The following is a 5637-nucleotide window of genomic DNA, read 5'->3' as shown; positions in this document are numbered from 1 at the left end:
TTCATGAAAACTTCCAGGAAACAACTCTTCAGATTCGTATCTTTAAATAAGTTTGATATTCTAACTGGAATTTCTGGATGAATAGAGACGCATTTCGCGCCAACTCGAAAATATGTTGACAGCACCCTCTCCGATTTCAATGAAATTTTCTGCATGTAAAGACATAGACAAAATAAGCCACTTTGTATACTTAGCTTTTTCTAGACTATTATTTGAATAGGGCCAAACATTTTTCTCAATAATGTTATGAAAAGTGAAAGTGTAGAAAATTTTCTAAATTATAGAATAAAAATACTAAAAAATCTGATTTATGGCCACACTGGAAACAATTAATTTTCAAAATTTGAAACAATTTAAGAGAGTAGCAATTTTTACTTTTATAAATTTTTACTCAAGATAAATAATTATGTTTACTACCAACCGTCCATACATCGTGAGAACTTTTTCTAGTCTTAAATGAAATTTCCCAAACAAAACAAAACAAATTTAAGTTACAATCATCTCAGAATTCAATGAAGTTCAATAAGTTAGCCAATTTTTCTAATCAGTTGTCTTCAAAATATTGAAAACTCCAGATAAAAAACTGTCTCAGATGTGACACACACAAAAAAAAAAAGATTTTCAAAATATGAAATTGATTGAAAAAAAAATGGCCGTATTTTATTTGAAAGAAAATTTACCTCAAAAAGTTTATAATGTTAACTACCAACCGCCCGAGTTTCGAGTGTAATATATTTCAAAAACCCTAAAGAAAATTTCTTATTCAATTTGAATAAGACTAGCAGGAGTTTAAAATGAAAGCGGATAAATACCAGTAAGATGTTTAAAATGAATATCTCACTCAGTGCAATCTTTGAAACCCTGGTGAAAATTCATTACAAGACTCCCCTGACATTGTCGTAAAAATGCCTTTAAATATTATGAATTTGTTTTTAAAAGACGCTGAAAAAAGTTTGGAGAATTTTTTAACGTATTACTTAAATATTAATAATATACTGATATAACCCAGCAGTTGGATGTAGAGGGTCTTGTTTCCCAGACTTGTAAAAATCTCAGGATGGGGTGTTAAGAAATTTGGGTTTCAAAAATAAAACCATATTTTTCCAACAACAAACCATAATCTTTTAAGTCAGAAGCTTCGATGCTCTCATTCAATTTCATAGGTTGTGTTCAACTTTAATCAGATAATACATCACTATTATTAAGTTTGGAACTCCTGCAAACGCGGACCGTTTTATTTTAACTACTAAATCTGTCATAGTTATTAAATCTTTTTGGGAACGATCAATACATAGTAAAATTGTCTTCAAATGTTTTTTTTTATACTTATATGCAACAGGATCATAACCTATACATTTGCAGTTAACGAATCCTTTGGACTCTGCAGAGCAAATTCTTTAATAACCTATCATATAAGAATAATTCCAAAAAGCTTTTAGTTTTAACAGGGGAAATTCCAAATTTAACCTGTAAATAAAACACTACTCTAAACAACGTATTTGCATGCAACATCCAGTGACATAGTAGAAAAGTGTTCCAGTATCGAGCGAAAATCTAACGCACACTCTATACAGTTTAACAACAAGTTTTGAAAATAGTTTCCAGAAAAATTCCATATTTACTATATTACGTTGTTATCAGTATTCAGTAACAAACAAAATAAACCCCTTAACTTTAACAATGCAGTTTAACTTCACAGAATAAGACAAAATAATATTGGAATATATAACGGCATAAATCGAATGAGTTTAGTAACTTGGAAAAAGTAGAAACACCCCTTAACTACCCACTTATTTTCAAAAAGAGACTTTTTTCATAAAGATTATTAAACGTCGAGATGTAGATTAAATTTTTAAAAGATTTTGTCTACGTTATGATCTCAATGATTCCACAATACTTTATTTTCAAAGACATCGCCTATCACATGAGCTCACAATCCTCCGAACAAACGAAGCGTTTCAGATTACTAATACATCGACTTTCGACGTTTTTGTGACTGGTCAAACTTCATGGAGAAGTTCAATCTCTTGAAACCCCACGAGTCCTTAACACCCCATTTTACGGTATTGAAGATTTCAAAAAGTAATTTATTTTGTATGGTCAGATTAAAATTGTATTTATATCATTTTGTTTATAACATGATCTCATTTCTGACATATTTAGTGGAATTTTATAATAAGCTTTTTTGAGGATTGTTATATTCAACAGATTTTGGATTACTGAAATATTCAGCGTTGGTGTTAGCGTTGTTATGTTTTCGGTTTACTGAAATAGTTTTGAAAAATAAATCATATTTTTCATAAGTTTTAAACTCCATCATACTTCATATCCAAAGGTGAGTTTGTCATAAATTAGTTGTTTAACAATATTTTACTATCATTGCCGTTCGTTGGATTCTACAATGTCCCTTATTCTGACAGCAATCATTTTACTGCCTTGCTTATATTCTTCTTCCTAACCCTCTGCAAACAGCGTTAGTTATTTTTCATAGAAAAAAGAACAAAATAAAGTTGTTTTCACTTCCTCAAGGACCTGAACTCCCAATACAACATTTCCGTGTCCGTAATTTGGTTAATAGCCGTTTTACAACTTATGAAATTTGGATTATGTTAGGTATTGACGATCTTTACTATGCAAATTGGATGGTTTGCCTCTGAAAATCTCAAAATAGCAAAATGATGTTTTATGAAATTCAAAAGAACTTTATATGTTTTTTTTATAGATAATTTCAATACATGCGTCAATAAGGTTCATCGCAGTACTTCTTTTCCTTGCATTTTAGTTGCATTGATAACATTACATAATGTAGGTAACAGCAACATTCAGTTAGATTTTCTTTAAGCCAAGTAGCCTGTCATTTTTTTTGGCAGCCATGTTAACTTTGCAGCTCGTAATTTCAAAGTGTTAAAACTCTGTCCTCGTAGTTCATATTGATTCTGGAAAGTATCACTATATGCGATGACATGCAAACAATATGCTGATACTTTTTTATATACGTCAGTGCAATACAAACTGATTTGCAATAATTTGCCATTGTGACTTGATTTAGCAACAATTATCAACGACGCGTTTCATAAATGTACAGTTCCAATGAATTACTAACCAAACATGAGGGTAATACTGAATCCTAAGATATCTACATGGATTAGGACCATGTGGCGGTTTTCCAATGAATATTGGAATAAATCTGGAACCAGATGACCGACACAGATTCTGAATATAGAAGAGTTCACAGTTCAAATAATTTTATTATGGGCTAAGGAAAATGTTGGTGTTGAAAGGGATAGAAAAAACTTGTTAAAGAAATTTATTTAAGACCTATTGTGTATTATTTGAAAAGGTTCTCGATTGAGTTTTGATAAAAATTCATAACACCTAGTTTAAATTACAAGTGCGAGATCGCTCGAATTGACTTCACACGAACATAATTCTACTATCCATGATGCCTTACAGAGTATTTCAAATCTCTTCAACAGTAAAGCCTTCCAACCAGGGACGAAAATACTCAATCTACCATCGCCTATATTGATGCTTGCTGGGTAGAATCTTTGTTGATTTTTATTTGTTTTCATCCTCACCTTGATAACACAACAAAGATTTGCAAAGCGCTTGCTGCGAGATTGTCAGTTTTCTTTTAACCTGCTGATACACAACCGCTTTGCGATAATCGGAAACAAAAAATGATCTTCATTTGAACCAGCTTGACTTTTTTAGATTTCGCTTCAGGAAGTTGTATTTTTCTGCACGAAGCACACTAAAGACGCGTCAATATCATCGATTCCGTGCATCGGATCGTTCATTACCCGAATAGCAGCATAGTTTTTAATTAATATGAACCTCATTGATAATCGATTTTCTAAAACTGACACTCTTCTGGTCCTGATAATCAAAAACACCAACGACATAGGCTCCTGGGGTAATATGCACTGCCGGGGCAAAACGCACATTGTAAATTTCTCTGAAATAAACGAGTTTTGAGAGAAAAACACTACGCGGATTGATGAAACGTTGTAAATTGTTAACGTCCTGAGAATTTCATACATCTTGTAAAACTTAACAGGGAGATAGAACAATAAATTCGAAAAGCACGATTCTGATGTAACTTTCCCGATAATTTCACTTGTTATTTTGAAAGCGATGAATTGAGTAGATGAATCTACTTATAGGGAAAGTGTACTAGTTATGGCTATAGTGGTTCCCTATTTGGCCATACGTGAATTCTCGAAAACTTTCACATTCTAAATATGTTTGAATGCTTTAACAGCAAGATATAATTGATTTCGAACTACTAAGACACACAAAGTTTTCAAAAAAATTGAAAACAATTGAATTATTGTGTATGGCGAAACAGGGAACCATTATGGCCATAACTGGTACACCTACCCTAGTTATTCTACTAAATAGCTCGAAGATTTATTATCATGATGAATTGAAAATTTTTACAACCTTTCACCATAAAACAGATTATTAGAGACTGGGTAAGTTGTTGATGACATGATTTGGCGAAATAACATAACGATTTTCCATAACATTTTCTGTTGAGCGCCCGGTTGGGGCAACATGCACTCCATCGGTTGGGGCAGAACGATCCAGTCCAAAATAAACTACAATCACGAAAGTTAGGTTATTTGAAGTCTTTCCTAACGTATTTATGCACAATTATATCATCTTATACACGAAAACTATCAAGAACTCGTGTTTTTACGATAAATAAAATTACGTTTAAAACACGATGGTGCATTTTGCCTCATTGTTGTGGTGCGTTCTGCCCCAAAAAGCGGTGCATCATGCCCCGCATCAATCCTAATTCACGCAAAAGTAGTGTTTTAAAAAAATCAATTTTCCAGTAATCTAATGTAATTATGATGAAAATTCGCTCAACGCCATGTAAGGTGAACCCAAACCAGAAGATTCATATATTAAAACACTACATACATGTTGTTTAGTGTTCATTTCGGCAAATTTTCCTTAAGTGGTGCATATTACCCCAGGAACCCCTACGGGCATCGTTGTTTGTTTTGTTTATCTACTTTTGTGCCATCTTCATTGGTACAATCATATTGGTAGTGGTGCAGTTATTTTGATGGTGACATAAATGTTAGTGTTTTTTTCGTCCTTGTTTCCAACTTACAAAGCCATTTAAAAAAAAACATAGTCAAAGCATCTCTCCACTGCTGAAGAATGCATAAAACTTGTCTAAATGCAAGAGTCTATTACAGCTATTTTTAAGTAAAGACTGTACATCAATGGCGTTTCAAAATAAAAAAAAGTTTCAATATGAAATCTCCCATATCTTCCTTACCACCCTTGCCATAAAAATAGTGTTCTGTGAAATTTTCAGCTTTCTCGGTAGCGATTTAAAATGTGCCACCTATGTACTTAAGTTATGCTACTGATGATAAGATTGATAGCTCGGGAAATCCTGGGATTTTGAGGTAAATATCCCGGGGATCCGAGATTTTTCAGGTCCCAGGATATCCAGGGGTTTTTGTTTCGGGAAATCTCGGGCAATACCCTCTAGTTCAGGGGTTTTCTGCCTCTTTTGCTCGCGGAGCAGTTTTGAAATAAAATTCTTGCGCGAAGCACCTGTTCTCCATCACTACTCCGTTTGAAATCTAGACTTTTGAGGAGTTTAAA

The sequence above is a fragment of the Aedes aegypti genome, chromosome 3 (assembly GCF_002204515.2).
Source record: "Aedes aegypti strain LVP_AGWG chromosome 3, AaegL5.0 Primary Assembly, whole genome shotgun sequence".
Lineage (NCBI taxonomy): Eukaryota > Metazoa > Arthropoda > Insecta > Diptera > Culicidae > Aedes > Aedes aegypti.
Note: the sequence above shows the minus strand (reverse complement) of the source record.